The sequence below is a fragment of the Manis pentadactyla genome, chromosome 2 (genome assembly GCF_030020395.1).
Source record: "Manis pentadactyla isolate mManPen7 chromosome 2, mManPen7.hap1, whole genome shotgun sequence".
NCBI classification, from domain to species: domain Eukaryota; kingdom Metazoa; phylum Chordata; class Mammalia; order Pholidota; family Manidae; genus Manis; species Manis pentadactyla.
In genome coordinates this window covers 84,728,249-84,750,294 of record NC_080020.1, presented here as the reverse complement: position 1 = coordinate 84,750,294, position 22,046 = coordinate 84,728,249, and the positions used below count along the sequence as shown (strand labels likewise).

Genomic DNA, 22,046 nt, shown 5'->3' with positions numbered 1-22,046 from the left:
CCTCAAACCCAAAGACATGCACACAGTAAAAGTCAAAGGATGGAAAAACATATTTCAGGCAAACAACAGCGAGAAGAAAGCAGGGGTTGCAGTACTAATATCAGACAAAATAGACTTCAAAACAAAGAAAGTAACAAGAGATAAAGAAGGACACTACATAATGATAAAGGGCTCAGTCCAACAAGAGGATATAACCATTCTAAATATATATGCACCCAACACAGGAGCACCAGCATATCTGAAACAAATACTAACAGAACTAGAGGGGGAAATAGACTGCAATGCATTCATTCTATGAGACTTCAACACACCACTCTCCCCAAAGGATAGATCCACCGGGCAGAAAATAAGTAAGGACACAGAAGTACTGAACAACACAGTAGAGCAGATGAACCTAATAGACATCTATAGAACTCTACATCCAAAAGGAACTGGATACACATTCTTCTCAAGTGCACATGGAACATTCTCCAGAATAGACCACATACTAGGCCACAAAAAGAGCCTCAGTAAAGTCCAAAAAATTGAAATCCTACCAACCAACTTTTCAGACCACAAAGGCATAAAACTAGAAATAAACCGTACAAAGAAAGCAAAAAGGCTCACAAACACATGGAGGCTTAACAACACGCTCCTAAATAATCAATGGATCAATGACCAAATCAAAATGGAGATCCAGCAATATATGGAAACAAATGACAATAACAACACTAAGCCCCAACTTCTGTGGGACACAGCAAAAGCAGTCTTAGGACGAAAGTATATAGCAATCCAAGCATATTTAAAAAAGGAAGAACAATCCCAAATGAATGGCCTAATGTCACAATCATGAAAATTGGAAAAAGAAGAACAAATGAGGCCTAAGGTCAGCAGAAGGAGGGACATAATAAAGATCTGAGAAGAAATAAATAAAATTGAGAAGAATAAAACAATAGCAAAAATCAAATGAAACCAAGAGCTGGTTCTTCGAGAAAATAAACAAACTAGATAAGCCTCTAGCCAGACTTATTAAGAGGAAAAGAGAGTCAACACAAATCAACAGTATCAGAAACGAGAAAGGAAAAATCACGACGGACCCCACAGAAATACAAAGAATTATTAGAGAATACTATGAAAACCTATATGCTAACAAGCTGGGAAACCTAGGGGAAATGGACAACTTCCTAGAAAAATACAACCTTCCACGACTGACCCAGAAAGAAACAGAAAATCTAAACAGACCAATTACCAGCAACGAAATTGAAGCGGTAATCAAAAAACTACAAAAGAACAAAACCCCTGGGCCAGATGGATTTACTTCGGAATTTTATCAGACATACATGGAAGACATAATACCCATTCTCCTTGAAGTTTTCCAAAAAATGGAGGAGGAGGGATACTCCCAAACTCATTCTATGAAGCTAACATCACCCTAATACCAAAACCAGGCAAAGACCCCACCAAAAAAGAAAACTACAGACCAATATCCCTGATGAACGTAGATGCAAAAATACTCAACAAAATATTAGCAAACCAAATTCAAAAGTACATCAAAAGGATCATACACCATGACTAAGTGGGATTCATCCCAGGGATGCAAGGATGGTACAACATTCGAAAGTCCATCAACATCATCCACCACATCAACAAAAAGAAAGACAAAAACCACATGATCATCTCCATAGATGCTGAAAAAGCATTCGACAAAGTTCAACATCCATTCATGATAAAAACTCTCAGCAAAATGGGAATAGAGCGCAAGTACCTCAACATAATAAAGGCCATCTATGATAAACCCACAGCCAACATTATACTGAACATCGAGAAGCTGAAAGCATTTCCTCTGAGATCGGGAACTAGACAGGGATGCCCACTCTCCCCACTGTTATTTAACATAATACTGGAGGTCCTAGCCACGGCAATCAGACAAAACAAAAAAATACAAGGAATCCAGATTGGTAAAGAAGTTGTTAAACTGTCACTATTTGCAGATGACATGATACTGTACATAAAAAACCCAAAAGACTCCACACCAAAACTACTAGAACTGATATCGGAATACAGCAAAGTTGCAGGATACAAAATTAACGCACAGAAATCTGTAGCTTTCCTATACACTAACAATGAACCAATAGAAAGAGAAATCAGGAAAACAACTCCATTCACAATTGCATCAAAAAAAATAAAATACCTAGGAATAAACCTAACCAAAGAAGTGAAAGACTTATACTCTGAAAACTACAAGTCACTCTTAAGAGAAATTAAAGGGGACACTAACAGATGGAAACTCATCCCATGCCCAAGGCTAGGAAGAATTAATATCGTCAAAATGGCCATCCTGCCCAAAGCAATATACAGATTTGATGCAATCCCTATGAAACTACCAGCAACATTCTTCAATGAACTGGAACAAATAATTCAAAAATTCATATGGAAACACCAAAGACCCCGAATAGCCAAAGCAATCCTGAGAAAGAAGAATAAAGTAGGGGGGATCTCATCCCCAACTTCAAGCTCTACTATAAAGGCATAGTAATCAAGACAATTTGGTACTGGCACAAGAACAGAGCCACAGACCAATGGAACAGACTAGAGAATCTAGACATTAATCCAGACATATATGGTCAATTAATATTTGATAAAGGAGCCATGGACATACAATGGCAAAATGACAGTCTCTTCAACAGGTGGTGCTGGCAAAACTGGACAGCTACATGTAGGAGAATGAAACTGGACCATTGTCTAACCCCATATACAAAAGTAAACTCAAAATGGATCAAAGACCTGAATGTAAGTCATGAAACCATTAAACCCTTGGAAGAAAACATAGGCAAAAACCTCTTAGACATAAACATGAGTGACTTCTTCTTGAATATATCTCCCCAGGCAAGGAAAACAACAGCAAAAATGAACAAGTGGGACTATATTAAGCTGAAAAGCTTCTGTACAGCAAAAGACACCATCAATAGAACAAAAAGGAACCCTACAGTATGGGAGAATATCTTTGAAAATGACAGATCCGATAAAGGCTTGACATCCAGAATATATAAAGAGCTCACATGCCTCAACAAACAAAAAACAAATAACCCAATTAAAAAATAGGCAGAGGAACTGAACAGACAGTTCTCCAAAACAGAAATACAGATGGCCAACAGACACATGAAAAGATGCTCCACATCGCTAATTATCAGAGAAATGCAAATTAAAACTACAATGAGGTATCACCTCACACCAGTAAGGATGGCTGCCATTCAAAAGACAAACAACAACAAATGTTGGCGAGGTTGTGGAGAAAGGGGAACCCTCCTACACTGCTGGTGGGAATGTAAATTAGTTCAACCATTGTGGAAAGCAGTATGGAGGTACATCAAAATGCTCAAAACAGACTTACCATTTGACCCAGGAATTGCACTCCTAGGAACTGACCCTAAGAATGCAGCAATCAAGTATGAGAAAGACCAGTGCACCCCTATGTTTATCGCAGCACTATTTACAATAGCCAAGAATTGGAAGCAACCTAAATGTCCATTGATAGATGAATGGATAAAGAAGATGTGGTACATATACACAATGGAATACTACTCAGCCATAAGAAAAGGGCAAATCCTACCATTTGAAGCAACATGGATGCAGCTGGAGGGTATTATGCTCAGTGAAACAAGCCAAGCGGAGAAAGAGAAATATCAAATGATTTCACTCATCTGTGGAATATAAGAACAAAGGAAAAACTGAAGGAACAAAACAGCAGCAGAATCAGAGAACTCAAGAATGGACTAACAGGTACCAAAGGTAAAGGGACTGGGGAGGATGGGTAGGTAGGGAGGGATAAGGGGGGGGAGGAGAAGGGGGGTATTAAGATTAGCATGCATGGGGGGGTGTGGGAGAAAGGGGAGGGCTGTACAACACAGAGAAGGCAAGTAGTGATTCTACAACATTTGCTATGCTAATGGACAGTGACTGTAAAGGGGTTTATAGGGGGGACCTGGTATAGGGGAGAGCCTAGCAAACATAATATTCATCATGTAAGTGTAGATTAATGACACCAAAAAAAAAAAAAAAAGGCAGTTCCTGTGTGGTAACCTCCATGAGTTCTACACAAGGGTATAAAGGGCATATAAAAGTGTAGGCAAAGGGTCTGTTTGTGTTTATACAGAGGATCAAAGCCTAATTGGGCTACCCCGAAAATGAACTAAGAAACGATATGAAAGAGAACTTCCAACATCAGCACTCTCTGGAAGACTCATGCCAGAAGATGATCATCAAAAAACCCCAACAAAGATCCACGCACTGCTACAGCTGTAGATGCACTTATCCCACCAGTTCCTGGACTTGCCATGGGAATGAAGAAGGAGATATCTAAGCTGGCCTGTGCATACAGTAAAACAACAAATTTGACTGGATCTATACTGTTGGAACTCAATCAAGAATTAGGAGAAGTGTAAATTGTAGCCCTCCAAATCTTACAACTATAGACTATTTACTGTTAAAAGAACATATGGGATGTGAACAGTCCCCAGGAATGGGTTGTTTTAATTTGTCTGATTTCTCTCAGACTGTTCAAGTTCAGTTGGACAATATCCACCATATCATAGATAAGTTTTCACAAATGCCTAAGGTGCCTAACTGGTTTTCTTGGTTTCACTGGAGATGGCTGGTAATTACAGGTATGCTTTGGTTATGTAACTATACTCCTATTATGTTAATGTGTGTGCGCAATTTAAGTAGTAGTTTAAAACCTATACATGCTGAAGTTACTCTACAAGAAGATATGTCAAAGAAATAATCAATCTTCCCATGTTTTCTGCCGCCTGCTACTTCTATAGCTTTTCTTCTTCCTTCCTAATTACAACCCTTACATAGAATTTGTGCCTCATATCAAATTTACCGAGTATCATAATTCTTCCAAGTGGTAAAGATACCTCAAGACAAATGCTGGGCATAGAAGCCACAGGGCATAAATATGCAAAGAAATAAAAAGCTAACCATTTCAAACAATAAGGCTTCTCTCTCACTTACCAACTTTACATTTCCCTGTATGGCCCCTGAAGATTACTGGTTAGCCAGAGACGGGTAAGATTCCTCAAGGGAGGAACAACCTAAGACAGGCACAGTCACAGGGGGGTCATCAGGTGAGAAATTGGGGATCAACAGAGGTGAGGCTTAGAACCTCATCCCCCCCTGTTCTGAGAGAAATCTTCTGCACACGTGGATGTTTTATTGCCCTTGTCTAGCTTGGATTAACACATAGTCTACAGGCACACACCTGATCATCTACATTTGCTCTCTTACAACACTAAACTATGTTTTCTACCTTTATCTTGTATCTACCTACCACTTCAGCATTTTATTAAAAATAATAATAATAAAGAGAGAAATGTGGTATCCACATATAAATCAACTATAAAAATCAAATGAGTATTCATATTTGAACTGACTGTTTATAGTTCATAATGCATGAGCAAAACCAAAAGTTTCTGTGATGACTGCCCTTGTACTGTTCACCATGTAACTTATTCAATATGTAAGAATTTGTTCTCCATGTAAGAACTTGTTCGTTATGCTTCAGAAGATTGGAGACTGACGAAAATTAGGCTTGGGGTGGATTAATGATTGTGCATTGAGCATTGACTCCCCTATACAGAATTTTATTGTTGTTAACAACCATTTGATCAATAAATATGAGAGATGCCCTCACAACAAGAACAACAAAAAAGTACACACTTACAATTGTAAAATAAATAAGTAACCGGGATGTAATGTATAGCATAAGGAATATATCAAAATATGGTAACAACTTGGTATGGTGATAGCTGGTATCTAGAATTATCATGTATATAAATGTTGAATCACTGTGTTGTACACCTGAAACTAATGTAATGTAATACTGTGTCAACTACCCTTCAATAAAAAATAATTATCTAAAAAAAAATGTAAGTTTTAAAAATAAAAAAAAGAAAATCACTTCCCACCAACACCAATACTCCGGCCACTCAAAGATAGGTCTGTGAGGTCTTTATCCACAGGACCCATTCATCAGAGCAGCAGAGGAAACTCTTAACAATCCAGACTAATTTAAGTTCGACAAACACAGGAAGGTTACCAGCTTAAGAGGTTCTGGTGATGCAGTTAAAACTTCATTTGAATGCATGAGTAGTAAATTCTCTCCTAAAAAGAGGATAGTGGATTTTAAGATAAGTCAGTCCTCAATTTGAATTAAGCCAAATCTAACGCATAAACATCTCTTCCACCACAATGAAGAAAATAAAAAGGAAATTGCAGGAGCAACTCTAACAATCTAGTTGTAAGAGACTCAAAATAGTTTTTACAAGGAGCCCCTCAGAAAGACATTCACCCTCTAAGCACTGTTCACGTACACCGGTAACTACTGAGCGCATGTTATTTGTATATAAGATCATCCTTTAAATGCAACAGAGGACTTCACTCCTTCACAAGGAAACAATGCTTTTAAAAAAGAGGGCAGCCATCATCACTGAGTTATAGGATTATGAATAATTTTTCTTTGTTCTTTTTCATATTTTCCAGGTTTTTATACAAAGACCAACTTTTACCTTTAAAATTAGAAAAAGTAATTTTTTCATTTAAGAAAATCTCTGGTGGAATCCAAGATGAGGACTCAGTGTGAGGATGATGAGGTACCCCATTCCTTTCTTTTGTGTGAATTTTAAAAAGTCAATGCCTTGGGGCAGACACAGGCCTGCCAGATCCTGCCCCTCTCACCCCTGCCAAGCACCACAAACCCAGTCCTACACTTACTCCTGCCTCTCCATCTTTCTGGGATCCAGATTTCTAGTGTGTCCAGTTTGGCATTTGTGCTCATTTGCACTTGTGTGTGATTGTGTGACCAGGGTCCTCAATCTTCACATACTGACCAGGAATTTGATCCTTGGTACTATGACATTTCACTCAAAAATACTGTCTAAAGAAGGCTCCTCAGACAGTTGTATCAAGAAACAGAGCAATTTTGTGTTTCCATATGCAGGAATACCAGAAAGGGCTTCACTGAATAAACAAAGGGTATGCCAAAATGGGCAAGTAAGGGGAAATGCCAGTTTTCATGTCCCCTTTCTGCACATGCAACTTAGTAAACACAGATCCTTACTCACTATAAAGCTTTGGGCCCTCATCAACTTCACATCCAGCCATATTTCTTTTTATTTCCAAAAGACCCCCAGAACACCCCCACATTCCCAAGTGGCCACACAAATCCCATGGCTGTGGGAGACACTGTCACTTTTAGTGCTCACTCTGAAGGGCACACGGGTCCCCTCTAGAGGTTCCTTGTGTTCCTGGAGGCCAAGAATCAGAGCATTCTGCCATCAGGTCAAATAGGGATCGCACAGTCACGGCCCACAAGCTCCGAGGTGACCCACAGAGGCCATGGGAATTGAGAGAGCCCCCTTCACCACCAGAGGGGCACCAGGGTGACACGGAAGGAAAAGAAAGCAGGGAGGAAGGGGGCCACCACCTTCACCAGGCAAAGGAACAGGCTTAAGTCTGGCCATTGGGACTGACGACATAATCTGCAGAGCACAACAAAGTCCCCTTTTCCAAAAAGCGTGAAGAATTTCAAGACAGCTACAACAGAGCATAAACAAGAATCGGGCCCTTCTAAGTGCACGTCACATACCCATGAAGCTGGAACTGCTGGCTATCAGTGGTGAAGTCACTAGCTTCTGTGTCCAAATAAGCAGCAAATGGGCCAGAGAGAGGAAAGTAGTGAAATAAATGAATAAACTAACAAACCGTCAAGAGGGAAAAAGCTCTAAGTCCCAGATCAGCCTCTTCTTTGTAGATAGCTCTAGGCAGTGTTCGAAATATTTTTCTGTTTCTTCATCTGAAAAATGGCGCATTAATAGTGACCAAGATCACAGTAATATGACTCAAATTTGGCAGCTCCTGGTTCTGCAAGTGGTGAGTATATTAAATATACCCTTCATCCAGTTAAGGAGGGCAGTTTTCATTATAACTGAACTGGATAGAATTCAAATGACTGGTAAAAAAGAAAAATCCATAAAGGAATAATTTTCTCCCGTGGTGTGCTCATGTTCAGATAGAAGTTAGTTATAAAAGTGAATGAAATTTACTCTTTTCTAGACAGCCAAAGACTTCCAGAGCCTTCACTTCCTGGAATCCCCTGAGCCAACAAGTCCTAGACTCCCACCTGGACTAGCCCCCACCTGGATAGCACCAGAAACTCCTCATCCCAGCCTTCCCAGGATCCTCCAGGTCCCCACATTCCCACAATCCCCCAGGACTCAGCAGGGATCCCAACAAGTAAATTTACTTACATATCTGAAAAGCAATTGTTTTCAAATTATACTTAAAAAGTAGTTGAAGCTGAATTTTTAAACAAAATTCATAGGATTTAGGATCTCTCCAAGCTGGATCCTCCAACCCTAACAAACTGTTCAAGAAAAATGTCCAAGCATGCCACAGCCAGAAACTGCTTTGCAATGTAAATCACTTTTTTAGGAGAAAAGAGAAAACACCAAAATTCTAAAACTGGCACTAAAACAGTCCTGCTGAAGTGATAAGTGGTTTGTGGAGCTATAACAACATACTCAGGTTTTGCATGAAAATATCCTTGGCTCAAACCTACGAGCCACATAGTTATTGATGGTCTGGTGTATATGCCGCATGGTCCTACCCACTCACACATCTAATCCACAGACACCCACAGCTCCTCCTCAGGGGACTAAGCAAACACACGAAAATCCAAGGGCCTGTGGCTAAAATAGGCACTTCTTATTCTGAGCAGCTATATTTCATGTAGAAAGGGCAGGAAAAGGGAGCAGAGGTTAGGTGACAGCCTACTGTGTGCTCAGTCTATGCTTTCACAGAGGCTGGCTATCTTTTCTTGCAAGGTAAGCCCCAGTCTAAAGGTCACACAGCTGCTGCATGGTGAAGATGGGGCTCACACCCACTTCAGCAGGTCCCAGAGCTTCTTCCCCATCCACCACACTACAGTTCTGACACTTATGGAGCCAGAGGCAGGTTCAGTGGCTGAGCTGCAGACACAGCTCACTGTAAGGGAAGCACTGCCCAGGGAGCACAGGAGTTCATAATTTGTCCTCCCTTCCCACTGCGGGAGGAGTCCAGCCCTGAAAACGGAACACAAGGCTAGAGGCTGTGGCAATCGAAACTTTCCAGTAAAGGAGCTGGACAGGGCAACAGGGAGTCCAGACCGATAAGCAGAGCTCTGCCCTGAGGAGGCTACAAACAGGCACTGTACAGGAATCCAAGCATGGTTAGGCCAGCTGTGGCCGGGTGATCTCTGCAGAGACAGGGGTCACTGTCATCAGCAGCCTGACAGTCACTGCCGACTGAGCACGCACCGTGAGAAGTGGTGCATTCCATAGGTGCAGAGCTCACTGCCTGGTTCAAAGGCTGAGTCAACCTTTACTAGCTGGGTTACTTGAGCAAGTAACTGAAACTCTCAGCCTCGATGTCCAGGAGTAAAATGGGAGGTTTTAAAGATTTAAATGATCTAATACAGATAAAGCACTTGGAACAGCACCTAGGACATAGTGGGTGATAATTGTTAGATATTATTATGGATCAAGTACATATGAAGCAGACCTGGGACCCAGTAAGTTCTCTCGTCTCCCCACGCCTGGGCGCCATGTTGGGCAGCCCCTCCCAGAGTGCTCCATGGTCTTAGCTCTGAAGGGGAGAGGATCTATCTGCCTTATCACCCAGGCAGACTGTGGTCCGAGCAGCAGCCTGCAGACTGTGTGAGAACCCACATTTCCTGTGACAGGACTCCCAACACCTTCCCTGGGGTCCAACACTAAGAAAATGCTCACGCAGAAGTGGGTCCCTTCTCATCTGGCGCTTCTGAGAAAAACTATCAGATCGCTGAGGCTGAAACTATTTGCAGATTCCAGGGGAGTGTTGCAAAGAGGGGGCCATTCATCCCTTTTATGATTATAATAGAATGCTCCTGCACTGCCAAGGGACTTGCCATCCCCCAAACCAATCCCTGGAGCTCCCTCAGAAACCTCCACCCTTCTAACTGGAAAAACTTTCCTAGTGCGGAGCCCATCAGCATTTTCATCAGCTAGAAAACTGGTTTTCTTCTGAGGCCATCACAGAGATTAATGATTCAATTTGCAGCTGCCTAATGTTGTTCTGGGGAGGCTCTCCCTGCTGTCATTTGTCCCTGGGTTGGCCCGAGGACTGGCGGTTAATGGGGCAGGTAGAGAAGCTGTTTGTTTCCCCTTGGCTGGATGTGTTAACACTGACCTGTTACTCCATCAGGCCTCTATGTCTTAATCTCAGTGTTGCTCTGATGGAATGCTCCCCTCCAACGTGCTTCTATCAAGGCCAGGTATTGAATATCTAGAAACCAATAACTTCAGCAAATGCCCACCTCGTGTCTTCCAAGGATCCAGTCCTTAAAGAGGTAAATATCTGAAGTAAGCTTAAAACACTATACTCTAGAGAGAAGCCAAGATGACGGCGTGAGTAGTTCAGCGAAAATCTCCTCCCAAAAATATATATTTTTGAAAATACAACAAATACAACTATTTCTAAAAGAGACACCAGTAGATACAGTACAACAGCCAGGCTACATCTACATCTACAAGAACTCAGCATCACATGAAGGGGGTAAGATATAAACCGTGGCCTGGCGGGACCCGAGCACCCCTCACCCCAGCTCCCAGTGGGAAGAAAGGAGTTGAGCGGGGAGGGAGTGAAAGCCCAGGACTGCTAAACAACCAGCTCTAGAAATTCGCACCAGGAGCGCAGACACACAGTGCACAGGGTGCTGGATATTAGAGAAAAAGAAAAGCAAAACCTGCAAGCAGGTCTCCGCAATCGGCACTCCTGAGACAAAAGAAAAGCAAGTGCTTTTTGCAAGTCTTAAAGGGACAGGGACCTCACAGCTGGATGAAGTCGTCCTGACACATGCACCCCAGCACCTGGGAATCCGGGGAACTCTAGGTGACCTAACCCCCTGGACAGCAGTGCAGCTCTGAAGCCCCTCAAGGCGATAAGCAGCCTGCCAGTCGTTCCCCCAACTGGCGCGGACCCCGACACACTGGTCCAGTAGTGGGAGAGTGGCAGCGCGGGCCGGGGACACGGCGCCAGAGGGGCCTGGGACCGGCCTGTGCGAGCCCACGGCAGCAGTGGCCGAGTGGCCCAGGACTGGCCCACATGGGCCGGTGGCAGCAGTGGTGACAGAGTGGCCCACGCGAGCCCGCGGCGGTGGCACCTGAGCAGACGGGGACCAGCCCGCATGGGCCAGCAGTGGCGGCGACAGAGCGGCCCACACAAGCCCGCGGCGGTGGCACTGGAGGGGGCTGGGAGTGGCCTGCGTGAGCCCGCGGCAGCACCAGAGAGGCCCAGGAGCAGCCTGCGGGAGCCGGCAGCAGCGGCGGAGCAGCCCAGGAACAGCTGCGCCCCCAGCAGGCACTCAGCCCAGCGCACAGCTGCCCAGGCCAGACCCAAAGGCCACTGTTGGCATACAGCTGCTCGGCAGGGGTGCCACTTTCACAGAAGAGCACACCCAGTGCACCTGCCACTCCCCACAGGGCTCTGCACTACTCTGACGGAGACCCCGCACACACCAGCTTAGGGGATTAACCCGGAAGCTGCTCCAGGAGTGCAGGTAACTGACACAGGCAGTGGAGAAGGGCAAGGCAAGCAGCAAGCAGGAAAGAACTTTGTTCTCCCAGGTGACACACATGCTACCAGCCTACAGTTACCTCTACCACCATGAAAAGGCAGAAGAATTTAGTCCAGTCCAAACTAGTCCATACAACTCCTGAGAGAGGGCCGGGGGAGATAGACCCAGACAATCTCCCCGAAAAAGAATTCAAAATAAAGGTCATAACAATGCTGATGGATCTTCAGAGAAATATGCAAGAGCTAAGGGATGAAGTCCAGAGGGAGATTACAGAAATGAAACAATCTCTGGAAGGACTTAAGAGCAGACTGGATGAAGTGCAAGAGGCCATTAATGGAATACAAATCAGAGAACAGGAACACAGAGAAGCTGACACAGAGAGAGAGAAAAGGATCTCCAGAGATGAAAGAATATTAACAGGATTGTGTGACCAATACAAATGGAACAATATTCGCATTATAGGGGTACCAGAAGAAGAAGAGAGAGGAAAAGGGATAGAAAGTGTCTTTGAAGAAATAATTGCTGAAAACTTCCCCAAACTGGGGGAGGAAATAGTTGCTCAGATCATGGAAGGACACAGAACTCCCAACAGAAGGGACCCAAAGAGGACAACACCAAGACACATAATAATTAAAATGGCAAAGATCAAGGACAAGGACAGAGTATTAAAGGCAGCTAGAGAGAGGAAAAAGGTCACCTACAAAGGAAAACCCATCAGGCCATCATCAGACTTCTCAACAGAAACCTTACAGGCCAGAAGAGAATGGCATGATATATTTAATACAATGAAACAGAAGGGCCTTGAACCAAGAATACTGTATCCAGCATGATTATCATTTAAATATGAAGGAGGGATTAAACAATTCCCAGACAAGCAAAAGTTGAGGGAATTTGCCTCCCACAAACCACCTCTACAGGGTCTTTTAGAGGGACTGCTCTAGATGGGAGCACTCCTAAGGCTAAATAGATGTCACCAGAGAAAATAAAATCACAGCAAAGAAAGAACACCAACCAAATACTAACTAAAGACAAAAAATAAAATAAGCTATCCACAAAAGCAGTCAAAGGAACCACAAAAGAGCACAGAACAAAAAAAACAACATATAAAGAATGGAGGAGGAGGAATAAGAAGGGAAAGAAATAAAGAATCACCAGACAGTGTTTATAATAGCTCAATAAATGAGTTAAGTTAGACAGTAAGATACGAAAGAAGATAACCTTGAACCTTTGGTAACCACGAACCTAAAGCCTGCAATGGCAATAAGTACATATCTTTCAATAATCACCCTAAATGTAAATGGACTGAATGCACCAATCGAAAGATACAGAGTAATGGAGTGGATAAAAAAAGCAAGACCCATCTATATGCTGCTTACAAGTGACTCACCTCAAACCCAAAGACATGCACACAGTAAAAGTCAAGGCATGGAAAAAGATATTTCATGCAAACAACAGGGAGATAAAGCACGTGTTGCAGTACTAGTATCAGACAAAATAGACTTCAAAACAAAGAAAGTAACAAGAGATAATGATAAAGGGATCAGTCCAACAAGAGAATATAACCATTATAAATATATATGCACCCAATACTGGAGCACCAGCATATGTGAAACAAATACTAACAGAACTAAAGGAGGAAATAGAATGCAATGCATTTACTTTGGGAAAATTCAACACACCACTCACTCCAAAGGACAGACCCACAAAACAGAAAATAAGTAAGGACACGGAGGCACTGAACAGCACACTAGAACAGATGGACCTAATAGACATCTATAGAACTCTACATCCAAAAGCAACAGGATACACAGTCTTCTCAAGTGCACATGGAACATTCCCCAGAATAGACAACATACTAGGCCACAAAAAGGGCCTCAATAAATTCAAAAAGAGTGAAATTCTACCAACCAACTTTTCAGACCACAAAGGTATAAAACTAGAAATAAATTGTACAAAGAAAGCAAAAAGGCTCACAAACACAAGGAGGCTTAACAGCATGCTCCTAAATAATCAATGGATCAACGACCAAATCAAAATAAAGATCAAGCAATATATGGAAACAAATGACAACAACAACACAAAGCCCCAACTTCTGTGGGACGCAGCAAAAGCAGTCTTAAGAGGAAAATATATAGCAATCCAGGCATATTTAAAGAAGGAAGAACAATCCCAAATGAATAGTCTAACATCACAATTATCGAAATTGGAAAAAGAAGAACAAATGAGACCTGAAGTCAGCAGAAGGAGGGACATAATAAAGATCAGAGAAGAAATAAATAAAATTGAGAAGAATAAAACAATAGAAAAATCAATGAAACCAAGAGCTGGATCTTTGAGAAAATAAACAAAACAGATAAGCCCCCAGCCAGACTTATTAAGAGAAAAAGAGAGTCAACACACATCAACAGCATCAGAAATGAGAAAGGAAAAATCATGATGGACCCCACAGAAGTACAAAGAATTATTAGAGACTACTATGAAAACCTATATGCTAACAAGCTGGAAAACCTAGAAGAAATGGACAACTTCCTAGAAAAATACAACCTTCCAAGACTGACCAAGGAAGAAACAGAAAATCTAAACAGACCAATTACCAGCAATGAAATTGAAGCAGTAATTAAAAAACTACAAAAGAACAAAACTCCCCAGCCAGATGGATTCACCACTGAATTTTATCAGACATACAGAGAAGACATAATACTATTCTCCTTAAAGTTTTCCAAAAAATAGAAGAGGAGGGAATACTCCCAAAGTCATTCTATGAAGCCAACATCACCCTAATACCAAAACCAGGCAAAGACCCCACCAAAAAAGAAAACTACAGACCAATATCCCTGATGAACGTAGATGCAAAAATACTCAACAAAATATTAGCAAACCGAATTCAAAAATACATCAAAAGGATCATACACCATGAGCAAGTGGGATTCATCCCAGGGATGCAAGGATGGTACAACATTCGAAAATCCATCAACATCATCCACCACATCAACAAAAAGAAGGACAAAAACCACATGATCATCTCCATAGATGCTGAAAAAGCATTCAACAAAATTCAACATCCATTCATGATAAAAACTCTCAACACAATGGGTAGAGAGGGCAAGGGCCTCAACATAATAAAGGCCATATATGATAAACCCACAGCCAACATCATACTGAACAGTGAGAAGCTGAAAGCTTTTCCTCTGAGATAGGGAACAAGACAGGGATGCCCACTCTCCCCACTGTTATTCAACATAGTACTGGAGTTCCTAGCTGCGCTATTAGACAAAACAAAGAAATACAAGGAATCCAGATTGATAAAGAAGAAGTTAAACTGTCACTATTTGCAGATGACATGATATTGTACATAAAAAACCCTAAAGACTCCACACCAAAACTACTAGAACTAATATCAGAATTCAGCAAAGTTGCAGGATACAAAACTAACACACAGAAATCTGTGGCTTTCCTATACATTAACAATGAACTAATAGAAAGAGAAATCAGGAAAATAATTCCATTCACAATAGCATCAAAAAGAATAAAATACCTAGGAATGAACCTAACAAAGACACTTTTAAGAGAAATTAAAGAGGACACTAACAAATGGAAATTCATCCCATGCTCTTGGCTAGGAACAATTAATATTGTCAAAATGGCCATCCTGCCCAAAGCAATATACAGATTTGATGCAATCCCTATCAAATTACCAACAGCATTCTTCAACGAACTGGAACAAATAGTTCAAAAATACATATGGAAACACCAAAGACCCCGAATAGCCAAAGCAATCCTGAGAAGGAAGAATAAAGTGGGGGGATCTTGCTCCCCAACTTCAAGCTCTACTACAAAGCCACAGTAATCAAGACAATTTGGTACTGGCACAAGAACAGAGCCACTGACCAGTGGAACAGAATAGAGACTCCAAACATTAACCCAAACATATATGGCCAATTAATATACGATAAAGGAGCCATGGACATACAATGGGGAAATGACAGTCTCTTCAACAGATGGTGCTGGCAAAACTGGACAGCTACATGTAAGAGAATGAAACTGGATCATTGTCTGACCCCATACACAAAAGTAAATTCGAAATGGATCAAAGACCTGAATGTCAGGAAACCGTATATTCTTAGAAAAAAAACATAGGCAAAAATCTCTTAGACATAAACATGAGTGACTTCTTCATGAACATATCTCCCCAGGCAAGGGAAACAAAAGCAAAAATGAACAAGTGGGACTATATCAAGCTGAACGGCTTCTGTACAGCAAAGGACACCATCAATAGAACAGAAAGGTACCCTACAGTATGGGAGAACATATTCATAAATGACAGATCTGATAAAGGGTTGACATCCAAAATATATAAAGAGCTCATGCACCTCAACAAACAAAAAGCAAATAATCCAATTAAAAAATGGGCAGAGGAGCTGAATAGACTATTTTCTAAAGAAGAAATTCAGATGGCCAACAGACACATGAAAAGATGCTCCACATCACTAATCATCAGAGAAATGCAAATTAAAACCACAATGAGATATCACCTCACACCAGTAAGGATCACCACCACCCAAAAGACAAACAACAACAAATGTTGGTGAGGTTGCGGAGAAAGGGGAACCCTCCTACACGGCTGGTGGGAATGTAAATTAGTTCAACCATTGTGGAAAGCAGTATGGAGATTCCTCAAAATGCTCAAAATAGGCTGGTGGGAATGTAAATTAGTTCAACCATTGTGGAAAGCAGTATGGAGATTCCTCAAAATGCTCAAAATAGAAATACCATTTGACTCAGGAATTCCACTTCTAGGAATTCACCCTAAGAATGCAGGAGCCCAGTTTGAAAAAGACAGATGCACCTCTATGTTTATTGCAGCACTATTTACAATAGCCAAGAAATGGAAGCAACCTAAGTGTCCATCAGTAGATGAATGGATAAAGAAGAGGTGGTACATATACACAATGGAATATTATTCAGCCACAAGAAGACAAATCCTACCATTTGCAACAACATGGATGGAGCTAGAGGGTATTATGCTCAGTGAAATAAGCCAGGCAGAGAGAGACAAGTACCAAATGATTTCACTCATATGTGGAGTATAAGAACAAAGTAAAACTGAAGGAACAAAACAGCAGCACAATCACAGAACCCAAGAATGGACTAACAGTTACCAAAGGGAAAGGGACTGAGAAGGATGGGTGGGAAGGGAGGGACAAGGGTGGGGAAAAAGAAAGGGGGCCTTACGATTAGCATGTGTAGTTGGGGGGGTCACGGGGAGGGCTGTACAACACAGAGAAGACAAGTAGTGACTCTATAGCATCTTACTACGCTGATGGACAGTGACTGTAATGGGGTTTGTGGGGGGGACTTGGTGAAGGGGGGAGCCTAGTAAACATAATGTTCTTCAGGTAATTTTAGATTAATGATACCAAAAAAAAAGAAAAAACAATATGCAAAAACACCCTTGCTTACCGAAACGCTTGCTATCCTGAGAGTTCTGTGAGCACTTTTTCGAGGGACATGAGAATTCATAAGATTGGACGGGGAAGGCTTTTGTTTTGTTTGTTAGTTTCTCTGAATCCTCCTTCCTCCATCTACCCCACCATCTCTGTACACTTCTATGCACTGCAGTTACTAAGACTCATTTTACAGTTTTTGTCCCTTTCAGTGAAACTCTTTTGTGGTGACAGTGACAAGATCGTATGTTTTTATCTGAGTCCAGCAAACAGAATCCAGAAAGTGTGATTCACAGAGGGCGGAAGCCTACCGGCTGGTGCCTGACCTTCTGGCCCAGTGATAAACCTCATGGACCACAGGCAGCTTTGAGGGAGGCCTACCGACTCCTGGCCCTGCTGCTTCCTCCGGTGACAGAAAGCCAGCTGACTCTGGGGGCTTTCTCACAACCATCTGCATTGGGTGGGGGCTGCTCCAACTGGACTGGGGAGAAAAAGGGTTCCCAGCCAGGCCCTTCCCACCATGTCTACTGGGAGACTTCAGCCGGCTTTGCATGAGGACCCCAGAGGGCCTGGGACAGTGTGGCTGTTTACAGTTTCATGTATTTGGTGACTGCTGGCTGCCTCCAATAACGCGCAATGGTGAAGATGAAAGGACTCCCCTGACACCTTGTTCCCAGGGCATATGTGTTGGGACACAGCTCTTCATGGTTCTTTCACATTCTACATGTTCCTGTTTGGGAGCCATTGACTGCCCCATGCTCGGGGCCACCTGTTCAAACACATTTGCATATATAGTGAAGAGTCTTGGAAGACAGAGACAGTGTCTCTCTCCAGAACCTACTGTTCATGTTCAAAGATTTGTTTTCCCCAACCTCAAGTGTCTTCTCCTCTAACACGACCCACTCCATGTGTAGGTATCCTCTGACCTTCTTATCACCCTGTGGGGTTTGAAGCTCAAGGAACTGGTGCAAAATGCTGATACTCTGGCTACTGCTTTTGTTGTGAGAGATAAACTGTCCTTCTTCTCTGATTCAAGATTCCTACGTGTCCTATGGGCATCCATGAAACTATGGCAGGCTAATGAGAAGCTTGCAAACAGGGTAAAGTCTCAGGCCCCTCACAGTTCTTAACAATGTTAGAACGACAGCAAGTATCAACCCACATTTTAACACACACACAAACATTAGTTAGTAAGCAGGCCCCAAAGAGTCACATCATCTGTTTTTTTAAGGCAGTTAGGTGCTGCTTCTGTCCCTTAGGAATGCCAACAGGTACCTGGCTTACCTGAGATAGATGTGGTGATATTCTAGTGGCAAGATTCAGCTAACACTTTACCTGCATCAGGTGGCAAAATCCCCCACCAACTGGCAGGCACAGGACTAGACTGGGTCTCTAGGCCAAGAATGTCATCCCAAAAGTCATTAGGCCTGTGGGCCCACCAGATTCTTACAGTCTGTTCATCCAAACTTGTATATATTTTTACTCGATGCACATAAATCAAATGGCAATCACCTCTCCAAAAAAAAATTATTTCTAGCATTCCTTATAATTAAAGAATCACCTAGGCAGATCTAGTGGGCCTCCCTGTAGTAACCATCTCAGGGTATGAATTCCCAATTAAGACTTTCAAATGCTAACTTACTATCACTGGAATATGAATCCTTGATTAGGGATTCAGATGTTTAATCTTCTGAAACACTTCAGATGTATAATCTACCCTAGGATTTTGTTAAAACCAACAAATTCAGAACACACAGTTTATGCTGTCTGTTCTGAAGTATGTTAAAGTAAATTACAACGCTTCATCAGAGGCATTTTGTTTTTTTAAATACACAGCATTTTGCTTTTTGGGACACACAGCTCTTCCTTCCTTCCCTCCTCTGTGTTCTCCCCACTATGAGAACACTTGGACGGCTCTTCTTGGCTTACAGAGTGAGGGATCTTTGGCACAAATGGCCTACAAGTAAGTACCGGGTACAGTCCCAGGTTACTTGGGTAACTTACATCCTTTAAGCCCCGTTTACAACCCTAATAACTATTCCTCTTTCTTCTCCTTTCAAGTTGCCTTGCTTCTTTGATTATGCCAACTCCTGGCACATATTCATTCATTCATTCATTCAACAAATATTTAATTAAATACTTATAGACACTATGTTGGTTCAAGGACCTTCTTGCTACACAATCAGCTTGTCTTCTGGTCCACAAATACTCTTTCTTCATTTGATGGAGAGAAATAGAGTCACAGTCCTTTCCTTTTCAAAATTAACTTTTAAAATCTTACTGGTCTTGTCATATGGTAGACTCCAAGTAAACTACCAAGCAGGCTGTCCCAGGGTCATGGAACAGAAAGACCCACAGACCAAATTACCATGCTCATGTTGTGCAATTTATTAAATTCATTTAACTCATTGCAAGATGTAAGGTGAACTAGATGAGGGAGGGTAACACATCAGGATCAGGTGTAAGAGGGTGAAAGGACCACGCTACCCGAATCCTCTTCAGTGTTCCCGTGCCTTCTCACTCTCTCCCTCCCTCCTCCCCGCGCCAGCTCAGCTCTCCTCTCTCCCTCTCCCCTATAAGAGCCTCTCTACCACTGCTGTGCTTACAAGGACCTAAACGAAGGGGAGCAGGAGGAGCAAGATGCACTCTTGTTCTACCAAAGACATGGGGGCAAGTCCACCTGGCAAACAGCTATAAGCTGCCAAATAGCCTGCTGAACAACTATGGATTTATCTGCCTTTCATAGGGTGAGAACATGTGGGTCCATAGTGGGATTCTAATGAATATTACTAGTGGCTGCCAATTGAGGGGTGACATAGCTGTCAGCCTAGGAGTAATCAAACCTATGACTTAATCTTTCTAGTTCTTCTTTATCTGAAAGTGACACTCTTGTTTATTCTGTTATATATTTTGTTCTATTTTTAACACGTCTTACAGGTTATTAATTTACTTGCTACCTATATTTAACATATCTTATGAATTCACCGGCACAAAGCTGCTTGCTTCCTCATTATCAGCATGCCGAGCACACCCACTGAGTTTTGCTGTCTCAAACTACTAACTTACTTACATTGTAAAGGCAGCTTGCATGTCTTATGAGTTTCAAACATTTGTTTCTTGTATTATTTGAATATTCTAAAATAATATAGGTAACATCCATTACAGATATGCTAAATGAAAACATGGACTACAAAATAGTATATAAATGATTATAAGTAAACACGAATATGCATACACATAGATAGTAATTGGAAAATAATACATAAAAATGTAAAAAATATGCTAGAGCAGTAATATCATGAGTAACTTGTTTCAAAACTTTAATATTGTTTGTGTAATATTTTCAATAACATATATTATTTTTAAATAGGTTGACATTCCATATATGTTATAAAATACTCCTTTCTGACCAAAAATTCAGGTGAGGTATTTTTAGCTACAAAGCCTATCTTAAGTTTAAGAGATGTGATGAAGTAACTTGAACTCTTAGAGAAACATATGAACCCTAAACTGTTTATTTCCCTAAGAAAGGATTTATCCATAAGGGTTCTTTACATATTTTATAACATGATTTTTAGGCAACATATTTAGTTTTGGTTTTTGCTTTTATTTAAAAATAGCTACTGAATATCACCTGCCTGATGTTTTCCCCTCAATTTATAAAATTCCATTTGAAATGGTAAGTTAACAAAGAAAATTGAAATTACTCATGTGTTTTTAGTAGAATTTTCCCCTTCACTTTACTGACTCAGCAAAAACTAATACTTTGGTTTTCTCTCTGTTTATTACCTAATAAGCAATTTTCCAGACTGCCAGTAGCCCTCAGTTAGTATGATCCAGGCTAATTCATACATTCATATTTATACTATGAATTGGTTTCTCAAAAGAGACAGAGATTTAAAGGGAGTCCTGAAATTCTGAAACTTAGAATTTTAAAAAATATATCTACATTGTAAATTGAAGAAACAGTTCATCAGTTTTCAAGATATTCAGAAATGAGAAGCCCTCAGTGGTTACCAGTTAAGAATAGCCAAACACTTGCGGGTTAGTGAGAACTGAGCTGTCCTTTCATCAAATAGCCCAGCAATTTAGCTTCTCTGTGTGATGACATGAATAGATAGACCTGTTCAAATATTATCTTTTGGATTTTGTTGAACTGCCCAAGTTGAAGAGTGTGTAACTTGAGCAAGAACAGACATCTTTGGCTTGAAATTTTCAAACACCAGAGAAAAAATTGAGAATGTTCTAGACATGAATAAGGGTTATCTTTTCAAAACACCAACTGCTTGTGCAACAAAGAGTTCCATTAAACAGAAACAATTTTTCAAGTTAAGTTTGGGCTGGTTCATATAGAGCCATCTCCTAGTATTTGTCACTAATAAAGTTATGTCTCAGCTAATGAAGATTGTTTGCTCTTAATCTTCTTACTGTATCTGCATGTAGTGAGGAAGAGCTGTGAGTCCACCAAACCTGTGCTGATAAAATCATTAATTCTGGTAAAATCATAATTGTTTTGTTTTCTCAAAGCCAATCTTTCCAATCACTTTATGTGTGTGTAAAGAACATTATAAAGAGGAAAAGAGGTTTTAGACAAACAACAATTCTTACTGGAAACTCTAAATTTTGAATGAGCTGGTAAATGACAGTAGGTGTATGAATTCTGTATGTGAGAGACGTAGCGATGAGACTTACCTATTTTTTAACCTAATGGACCTTATACCTCCAGTGCAGTATTGTCATGAAAATAGTCACCCTGGACGATAATTCCAACTGGGTTGCTATTGCTTGGTATAATATTAGAATTCCTGTTATAATTGCTTTTAGGGCCATTTTACAAGAAGAAAAAAATATCAGGATACTATAATTGAGCCTTGTTGGATCACCTACTTTATTCACTGAACCTGAGTCCTAAGGACTTTAGATGATTTGAGAGAATCAATTTACCCATCCAAATAGAAAGATTTGCCACC

At 41.3% G+C, this 22,046-nt stretch overlaps 1 pseudogene; it reads right to left on the bottom strand.

Annotated features, from left to right (window-relative positions):
- LOC118912682 (uncharacterized) overlaps nt 1–22,046 on the bottom strand; it is a 44,473-nt pseudogene that overhangs the window by 7,602 nt on the left and 14,825 nt on the right.